Genomic DNA, 10353 nt, shown 5'->3' on the forward strand with positions numbered 1-10353 from the left:
TGCACCAAGGGATGCAATTTCATAACTGGTCTCAGCAATGCTTTCCCTTCCATTGAGACTCACCTCTTACATTCAGGGTGTGGCCTAGGGGTATAAACAGTCACTCTGTTTTAATTAAACAGTATACAGTCAGCCCTCCGCATCTGAGGGTTCTGAATCCAAGGATTCAAATAACTACGGATTGAAAATATTCAGTAAAAAAAAATTCCAGAAAGTTCCCAAAAGCAAACTTGGATTTGCTGCATACTGACAACTATTTACATAGCATTTACATTGTATTAGGTATTGTAAGTAATCTAGAGATAATTTAAAGTATATGGGAGGATGTGCGTAGGTTATATGCAAATACTATGCCATTTTATTTTATTTTATTTTTAAAAATATTCATTTATTTATTTAATTTATTTGGCGGCATGAGCCGGGTCTTAGTTGCGGCACGTGGGATCTTCATTGCCCCATGCAGGATCTTTTAGTTGCGGCATGGGGGCTCTCAGCGGAGGCATGCGGGATAGTTCCCTGACCAGGGATAGAACCTGGGGCCCTGCACTGGGAGGGTGAAGTCTTAACCACTGGACCACCAGGGAAGCCCCTATGGCATTTTATATACGGGACTTGAGCATCTTCGGGGGGTCCTGGAACCAATGCCTGGCAGATACCGAGAGACGACCATATATCCATTGTAGAAAATACGAACTAACATAAAGAATAAAATAAAAATCACCCAACCGTGTCACCCAGAGAAAACCTCTATTAATATTTTGTTTTATATTCTTCTAGATTTGTTTTCTATGCGCGCATATCTTCTCTCTTATAAAAATGGCATTGTCTGTAGCACGCTATTCTTCATTTTATCATATTTTGGTAATGTCTTTTCATATTAGTAGTAAAAATTCTACAGCCTTGCTGCTTGAAGTGTGGTCCAGGCACCAGCAACATCAGCTTCCCCTGGGAGCTTGATGGAAATGCAGAATTTCAGGTATCACCCCAGACCTGTAGAATCAAAATATTCATTTTAACAAGATCCCAGGGATATTCTTGTGCACATTAAAGTTTGAGAGTGCTGTAATTTGGCGTCATTTTTAATGGTTGTACTCCCAGGGAAGACATCACTGCGTGATTAAATTTTTCTTTTCAAATCTACCTATAATTGGGCATTTAGGTAATGTCTAATGTTTTCTCCATTATTAACAGTGCTACAAGGAGCATGTCTACATATTTGTTGCTCGCATCCCTTAAGTTCCTAGGATTTCTGGGTCAAAGCCTTCTGATGCTTATTGTCGAGTTCCAGTAAAGCTGTTCCATTCCTCCCTTCAATGTCCAGGATGATGAGATCCCTACACCTTGGCAGTCCTCAGTATCATCATTCTTTTACACCTTTGCCATCAGATCTGGGAAGGTCATGTCTCAGGTTTGTTCTGGATACATTTCCTTGGTTACTGGGCAGTCGAGTGAGTTCTCCAAGTGAGTATTGGCTGTTTGCATTTGTTCTGGCTGAGTGTCTGCTGGGGTTTTTTATACGTCAAGCCCACCGAGATAGTGAGAGATGTTGCCAGTAAGGGCTTCAGGGACGGTGGCCCGAATCCAGTCCTGGTGTAAAGTCCTGTGCGGACACTCCTGTTGCTGCTGCTAGAGGGCACAGTGGGCTAGGGCCAAACTCAGACCCCTCCTGGCTCTCTTGTGGGGCCCAGCCTCATGCTGTGTCCAGACCCCAGAGCAAATGCCCAGCCAAGCCCCTGCCTCCTGGCCTGCTGCGGGCTGGGGACTGGCTGCCACCCAGGATGATGTTCTCAGGCCTGGCTGGGCACCCCACAGTTCCCCAGGCAGGCAGGCAGGCCTGCCAGGTGTGCTGGGGGGAGCCAGCGGCCAAGACAATTCAGGGAAGTGACCCTGCCGCGTTGCTGAGCGCCTGCCCCAGCAAGCATTGTGAGCCGCCCTCTGGCCACCCTTGCTGAAGCTGCTGACGGGGGCAGCAGGAAATGGTGCTTACTCAGCCCCGGCTGCACGTTTGCTGCCTCCCTCCGCCCAGCCTTCCTCCCAGGCACAGCCTGCCCAGGCAGCAGCTGGGGGAAGCAGGGCGTGGGGAGGAAACTGGAGGGACCACCCCCCCTCGTCCCCCACCACCCCCAGGCGGAGCACCTGTGCTCTGCCGGCCCTGCCACCTGTTGCCTGGCTGGGCATGAGGCCTGCCTGGGGGCCTCTGTGGCCAGTCAGGCTCGGGGCTGGGACATGGGGTGGGCCCTGGCCCTGGGGGCAGGCAAGCTTAGAGTGGGACCCCGCCTTGACATCTACTCACTCACTCCCCACAGCCACTGGGATGCATGTATTATTATTTCCCTCTGACAAACAAGGAAATCAGGCTCAGAAAATGAGAGTAATAATAGCCTAACCTAGAGATCGCTTGTTCGGTGCCAGAAACTCTGAACACTTTGCAAATGTTAACTCATTCAATTCTCTCGAGAATCATGGCTACAACAGCAGACCCATTTTCACTGAGGAAACCGAGGCGTGGGGAGGTGAAGGCACTTGCTCTAGGTCACATAGCCTGTGAGTGCCGGGTCCAAGCATCTCACTCCAAAGCGCACACCCTTCCCCACCCTAACCACCTGCCCACAAGGTGACCCCACCGGAGCTCCAGACCTGGTGGTCAGTAGCAGTGGGGAAGCTGGGAGGGGCCAGCCCTTAATTAGATTGTTTCAGCACTGGCCCCGCCCCCACACAGGAGCACCCACCATGACCCTCATGTGGGCTGCTCAATGGGAGTCGCCTGACCCTGGGCCTCTGTCTCGCCATCCTCTTCTGTGTCTGCTTCTGTCACCAGATGTCCTCGGGGACCGTCTCAGTGGCTGTGTCCTCTGGCTGTCTCTATCCTGCTTCTTGACCTTGACTCTGCATCCATCTGGCTCCTCTCTCTGCAAAAGGGGCCGAGAGGGAATATGCATGGAGTGTGGCAGACCAATTGTGGCACCAGATGCCATGGGCATCAGAAAAGCGTCTCCTGGCTGGGAGCTGAATGGATGGAGGATAAAGCAGAGGGAAGGGAGCGAAGAGCCTGCTCAGGGGCTGGGGACCCACGGGGCAGGTGTCTGGAGGATGAGAGGTGCCGGCTCCCCAGAACTAAGGAGGGTGCAGCAGCCCTGCACCGCACATGCCCAAGCTCCTTTCGCCTTCAGCAGGGGTGGCGGTGGCCGTAGGCTGCAGTAGCTGTTGCTGCTCGTGCTGTCTGTTGGCTGAGGGTGGGGGTGGGAGATACGGAGGGCCCGGAGGAAGGAGGGAGTTGTTCTCAGAGTGAGGGTCTCTGCATAAGCCTGTTGACAAGCTTTCAAATTTGCAAGATGGGACTTTGGGTTCTCAACCAGATTCACTTCTGTCCCAAGTGGGGCTTAAAGCCAGACCTCCAGGCCTTTGGCAATCAGGATGGGGTCCAACCACCCGCTGTTATGGTAACCTGTATCACTTAGGACTTCACAGAAAGGCCTAAAGCCTGCAGCCCCCAGGGGCCAGCGGCTCAGAATTACATGGCAATGGGCAAGCCCATGGGTGTGCCAGGGAGAACCCTACGGGGTAGGGCCCAGAAAGGGTTTGGCCCTGCAGCTTCCTTCCAGCCCTTGCCTCTTCCCAGCAGTGTCTCCTGGATCTGGCCTAAGTTGGACTTCAGCCAAGCTGGCTGGCCTCCAGGTGGATTTGGGTCAGACAGCTGGGATGTGGTGTTTCCCGCTCTGAAGAGATGGAGGCTGGAAATGGGGCCATGGTGGCTTTGGAGCCTGGAATGCTGAGCCTCTCAGCCACAGATCTCAGCAGGATGGCGGGGTCACCAGTGGGTGGAGGTTGGTTAGAATGTCTTTAGTGAGGTTTCCAAGGGAGGGGATGTGTCAAAGGATCAGAGTCAGGTGCTCCCCATAACTCCACCCATTCTTTATCCGGGTGACCCTGAGACATGAGTGGTCCCTTGGGAAGGCCAGCCAGCTGGCCCTGAAGGCTCCTCCTGTGTCCTCAACCCATGGCTCTCCCTCATTCAGGAGAATACTTCCTTTCCTCTCTGAGGTCAGGTCAACCTGCCCCAGGGTAGCATCAGGCACTGTTCACTGGCCTCATTTTGCATGTCCCGGTAGACTTGGTCATAGCTGCCTGGACTCCTGATTCCAGCATAGATGCAATAGCTCAGTTCCTCAAGACAATCTGTGCTTGGCTTTACGGGGTGCATGTGAATAAGAGCACAGCCCTTCCCCCGCCCCCAGCTGCCAGCTCGCAGGCCCATGTCAGACATGAGGCTGTTCCTGCTCCTTCCCCTTGGTACCCGGCAGAATCGCTCGTTTCCCCACTCTGGGCTCCCATAGCACAAAGCACTGACTGCATGAAGCTACCTAAGGAGCCCTCTCATCTTGACACTCTCCAGCTCAAACATTTGCCATGGCTCCCTGTTGCAAAAAGCCTTTTGCACTTTTTGGCTGCATCATCCCCTAGGATGAACCCTCCAGAGAACCCTTCCCTCCAATCAAGCCATCCCCAAGCCTTGCCCCAAACTTGGCCTGAAACTCCCCCTTCTCTACTCCCCTGCTCAGGCCAGACCCTCTTCCTGGAACACAGCTCCATGCCTATCTACTGAAATTCTACCCACTCTGCAAGGCCTGGGGTCTCCTGGTGCCCTGGGAGGCTGATGGCTCCCAAACGGACATGAGAGAAACTTCCCTTGGGGCCCCAGGTTTCCTCTTCCACCCCCTCCCGTGCTCTCCAGAGCCAATGGCTTTTGAACAACTTCCATCATATATTCCATAATGTAAATCAAGCAGCAGTTGAAGCTTCCATTAATGTCCCATGTGAGCACACATGAAATGTGTCATTGTACGCAGATGAATATATGTATGTTCAGGGGAAGATATAAAGCAGCATATGTGCGTGGGGAGCTATGTGTGGGTTTGGAAGTGTGTGGGAATGAATGTGCCTCTGCTTGTGTGAAAGTGGGTGTGTACAGGTGCATGAATGTGTGTGCACATGAGCCTGTGCAGGAGACCCTGTGCTCGTGTGCCAAAGCATGTGCTTTGTGGGTGTGTGTGTGTACAAGGCATGTGCTCACACCTGCAGGAGAATCTGTCTGTGCATGCATGTGTCCGAGTCCTGGTGTGCTTCCTTCTGCCCTGCCCACGGGTACTGGGGAAGGCCAAGGCCAGGCAGTGTGCCTTCCATGAGCCACCCACCCCCAACTTCCAGGGGCATGAGGAGGGGGCTGCACACTGCATCCTGACTTTTGACAGAGATAAATGAAGCATTCCTGTGCGGTTGCCCAGCCATAGCAATGAGCAGCTGTGAGAGGCAGGGGTCTGGCCCCATGGTGATCTGGCCCCTGGCCTCCAGCTCTCAGGACCCCTTGTCCCCCACATAGCCAGTAACCAGGACTAGGAGGGCTCAGGAAGGGTCTAGCAAGAGGTAATGGCTCCTTTCTTGTCCCAGGCAATGGGAGCCCTCCCTGGGCCTGTGAGAAGCGGCATATATTGGATGCTGGAGGTGGGGACAGTGACAGGGCCAGAGTACCTGGAGAATGCCAGGGCTATGTTCCTCTTTCCTCTGGGGAGTGAACTTCAGAGGAACAACGCAACAGGTTAATAATGCTGAGGGAGCGTCCATCTGTGTGAACCCACTTTAGGTGGAACGAGAAGCTACAGGTTTAAAATGCAGCAAGGAAGCTTAGGCTAGACCGAAAGAAAGAGCATCCTTCATTGACCAAGACCAAAAAATCTACGCCCGCAAAGATCCCCCAAACAGGATCCAGATCCATCCACGGGGTGGTGGAGGGGATCGGAGGCAGGAGACTGGCTGGGTGTCCTCTGCAGCTCTGAGGGGGCCCAGAGGGGAGTTTGGGGAGAGGATAAGCCAGGTGCACTTCTGGACACTGCCCCTAAGATCTCTCCCCTCCTCTTCTCCCGCCAAAACCTTCTTATCCTCCACTTCCTGTTGCCCTCCTCTCACCTCCCAGTGGCTGCCCCAGCCTTGCCCCCAAAGTGGCTTCCTCACTCCCTCCCTGCTGCTCCAGAATTCGGGAAAGAAGCCACAGATTCTCCCAGCAGACCACCCCCAAAGGCCCAGCCCAGTCCCGCCTGCCTGGTCCCTGGAGTGTAGCCCTGGGTCTCCACCCACAGGAACAGTGTTTAGAGGCCCAAACTGGGAGGGGTGCCTCGGGAAGTCAGGGCGCTCTGGGAGGGCAGGGAGAGGGCAGGCCTCGGTGGGCACAGGCTCCCACCAGGGTGGTCCTGAGGGAGCCAAAGCCAACTGAACGTGAGGGCGTGCCCTGGGCCACCACCTCTGTGCTGAGCCCCCCTCCTCTGAGGGGCTTTGGGGCCCCTGCCTTGCCTTTCCTGGTGGCTTCCTCTTGCTCCTGAGGGAGTGGCTGTGGGAGAGGACACGCAGAGGTGTTGGGGAGGGTGTGGAAGGAGGGTGAGTGCCCGCTACACCCTGGGCTCCCCCCTCCTCCTTCTGGAGCCCCCATGCCTTCCCTGGGAGGTCTGACCCAGGCGAGCTCAGGGATGTGGGGAGGAGGTCATTCATCATCGTTATTTATTATTTCTTATGTAACGGGTGTTATGAAACATGGGACCTTGTACCAGGCATGACTGGGAATGTGTGAAAGATGGTCCCTACCAATAAGAGCTCCCCATGGGAATGAACAGGTGGGCCAGGAGGCATCAAGCCGGTTCCTACAGACCAGCCTGGAACGAGGGGCAGAGGCTGGGCTGGGCTCGGCAGGAGGTGGTCAGCCTGCCATGATTGCCTGCTACCTCTGGGAGCCTCGAGGTAGGAAGGGAGCTGGGTTTGGGGCCCCCTGCACCACAGCAGGCTGGGATCAGCTCTGGCTCCAGGGTGGCCTGGGTCACAGCTGGAGTTGTCACAATATTGACCCAGGAGGAGATAACATCCAAAGGGCTTGGAGTCCCAGTCGGATAAGGAGGGGGATGTCGCCGGAAAAGATCCCTGGCCCCCAGGGGGATCAAACTAAATGGGGCTTTAATAGGTCTCTTCCAGCTCAGATTTCATGGGTAATTGGAAGCAGGTCTTGAGTTGAGCAGAGTGGGCTGGCCTAGTGGCCTGCCGGGCGGGTGCCGCCTCCATGTCACCCCACACATCCCACTGAGGCCTCATTAGGGGCTTCTGGACTCCGTTTACTCTGCTTTGGAAGTGCTGCTGTTTTAACCCCTTCAGGAAAAGAAGGTGGATAAGTGGGGAGTCTGAGTTGGCTTGGCGGGGGTGGGGGTAGGAGAAGCATGTCCTGAGCCAGACATGCACCAGGCCTTCATCCATCATTCATTCATTCAACAAACGTACATTAACATTTAAAGCTGGCAATAGCCCTTTAAGTTAGAACCCTTACATTTTTTAATTACAAAAGAGGTACATACGTGGGGACTTCCCTGGCAGTCCAGTGGTTAAGACTCCGCGCTTCCACTGCAGGGGCCACAGGTTCGATCCCTGGTTGGAGAACTAAGATCCCACATGCCATGCGGCATGGCCAAAAAAAAAAAGAGGTACATACTTGTTGAAATAAAATTCAAGTAATATCAAGGTATATTAAGTAAAAATTGCACTCACTGCTCTGTCCCTCCCTTAACTCCCACACTCCTGGATAACCTCTGTCTACAATTTATTGGATGTCCTTCCAGACCGTTTTCAATGCATTCTGTGCTACATCCTGCTGTTTTCATTCAACAATGCATCGTCAATATGCCTCTAAGGCAGTAAATAGAGTGTGGATATTCCTCACTCCCATTTTAAAGATGAGAAAACTGAGGTTCAGAACAGTTTAATGGCTGTCCCAGGCTGCACAGCCAGGCCTTATTCTCATCTTGCCACAGCTTCCAGCCCCTTCACTGCAGAGAATGGATATGATGGAGCAGAGACTGGAAAACCCCTGAGGAAGGGCTGGGGTGGGAGAAAGGGGCTGGGGTGGGAGAAAGGGGCTGGAGAATGAGAAGGAAGCAGCAGGCTAGGGAGGGGTACGGGGTCAGCTTGGAGTGCTGTGGCGCCTCTCCTCCAGTGTCCCCCAGGAGCCCATGCTGTACCCATGCTCAGGGTCTTGGGGTGCTGGAGGCCTGGGCTGGGCAGGGCTGGTCACCTGGCAGGGAAGGGGTTTTCAAACCAAACCTAGCAAGAGGGAAGGAAGGATTGTATTTCAGCCCCCAATGTGCCTGGGGCACATACATTCCTAGGCTTGAAGGGACACTTCTCACCTGACACCATTGGTGGGTGCTGGCCACCGCCCCTGCCCACTAGTGCTGACCTGATGGGCCTCCCTCTAGGGCTCCAGCTACCTGGCCTCCAACATATCCTCCTGTGGAGAGGGCGCTGCCCCTTATCCCAGCCAAGGCCCTGAGCAGCCAGGACCAGCTCCTACTCACAGATGGCTTGGGGCACCCCTCAGGGAGGGGACTGACGGGACAGGCAGGTGGGAGGCCAGCCTGGCCTGTGCCTCAGGCTGAAGTTGTAAATAATACAGGCTCTGAAAAGGTCATGACCCAGAGGCCTCCACACCAGACACCTAGCTTTCCTCCTCCTTGCCCGGGACCTCCAAGGGAGGGAACACAGAGGATGTAGAGGAAAGAAAATATCCAGTGTTCCTCCAGGGCAGCACACATACTCTCCCCCAGCCATATGCATGGACGCACACACACACTAATGCAAAAAGGAAGAACTTGGCCGAAGTGTAGCACAACAGCCCAACAGAGATGGCTTAAGGAATGCTGCCTGCAGAAGCAGGGGCAGGGCCGCTGGCCCAAGAGCTCTCTATTCCTCAGACTGTCTGGAAAAATGCTCCCACAAGGACCACCCAGACCTTGAAGGGGATCGCAGAGATTCTCCCACAAGGCACTCAGACTAACTGGGGAAGAGGACACCGATTCACTCACTTTGCCAATATCCTTGGCAAACTTACTCTGTGCCAGGCACTATGCTGGGCCTGGGAGTACAGAATGCACCTGCAAGGCTCGATCGGTACCAGGCACCAGTGGGCATATGGGGATGAGGGGCCCTTCCAGCAAGAGATGAGCAGGTCTCTCCACATGGGGTTGGCTGGGCAGTCACTGAGGGGCTGCAGAAGACTCTTTGGCCAAGCTGAGGCCACACCTAGGATGCGGACCCTCGCCCTGGACCCTGCCCCAGCTGGTGCCTGAGTAAAAAGAGCTCCGGAAGACCCGTGTCTCCTCCCTGCCCACAAGCCACCCACCCCCACAGTTCTGGCCCTGGCTGGGGCCCCAGAAAGAAAATCACCAAGGAGGATTGAATGTCAATTCACAAACTAATCCGATCAGTGCAAACAGCTATAGCACATGCTGTTCCCTGCGCCGTGGCCCCCTCCCCTGCTCTGCAGACCCTGGCGGCTGCTGGCTGACAGGCCCGGCCCCTGCCTGGCTGCGAGGCCAATTACAGCAGCCTTAATCACCATGGTGGCGGCGCGCTAACAACTGTCTGCCCGTCAGTCTCCTTCCCAGGGTGTTGAGGAGGGGGTGACCCCTTACAGCTCTCCTCGAAGGAGCAGGAGTGTGAAACTGGATCCCAACAACAAGCCGGTGGCCGCCGTCCAGGGTAACGCCTGACTCCTCTCGCTGCTTGCTGGTCTCCTGTGTGTTTGCCTGGCTCCTCCTGGCCCCAGGGTGGAGGGCCCACCAGGACAGGCCTGGAGACTGTGCGTCCCCTGAGCACTAACGCCATTGCTCCCTCCCAGTCCCAGTGGTGCTGGGGAGGCAGGCGCTCCCGGCCAACCAGCGCAAATTAGGTGCCTGGACATTGAGGTCTGTTTGGCATTTCCTGTGTTGGCTTTGGCTGGTGAGGCCAGGCCAGTGGGCCGCCCTCTTGACCTGAGCCGAGTCAAATAGGCATGTCCAGAACTCCAGAGCCTACTGACTTCTGCTCTGCGCCCCACAGGGAATCCTGTTCCGGAAAAAAAGATCACCCCTCCCCGCCTGGGTTCTCACTGAGCTGCCTTCCCTTGCCTTGTAGGGTGCTGTGACCGCCCGAGGCCTGGCCGGCCCCCAACCGGCCTCATCTCACTCATGTTCCTCAGGCTGAGGGATGGAGCCCAGGGAATTGGTGGATCTCTGAGCCTTCCAGTGACTCCTGGATGTGGTGAGGCCCCTCTGCCTGCAGGCCAAGGTTGGGGTTCAGTGGGGGGCTCTGAGCACCTCAGATCCCTTGCTCCCATCTGTCTGTGGAATAATTAATTTTCCTAGCTCAAGGCTTGTCCTTTGACTGGACTACAAGGAGCCTTAGGCAAGGAGCCTGCTCTGGGTGTCAGCACCCAGGTTCCAGCTTGAGAAACCACAGGAGCTCCCTTGTCCAACCCCGGAAGGGCCAGCTTCACCTGCAGGCTTCAGC

At 55.0% G+C, this 10353-nt stretch overlaps 1 long non-coding RNA gene across 1 annotated transcript; it reads right to left on the reverse strand.

Annotated features, from left to right (window-relative positions):
- Positions 1-418: 418 nt before the first annotated feature.
- On the reverse strand, positions 419-7810 carry LOC114905122. Its single transcript, XR_003796094.1, has 3 exons — positions 7386-7810; positions 2770-2909; positions 419-990 (listed from the first exon to the last, which is right to left on the reverse strand). It is a non-coding gene; the product is annotated as an uncharacterized LOC114905122 (long non-coding RNA).
- Between the last annotated feature and the right edge of the window lie 2543 nt (positions 7811-10353).

Source organism: Monodon monoceros, unplaced genomic scaffold (assembly GCF_005190385.1).
Source record: "Monodon monoceros isolate NGI ecotype Baffin Bay Population unplaced genomic scaffold, NGI_Narwhal_1 Super_Scaffold_21, whole genome shotgun sequence".
Lineage (NCBI taxonomy): Eukaryota > Metazoa > Chordata > Mammalia > Artiodactyla > Monodontidae > Monodon > Monodon monoceros.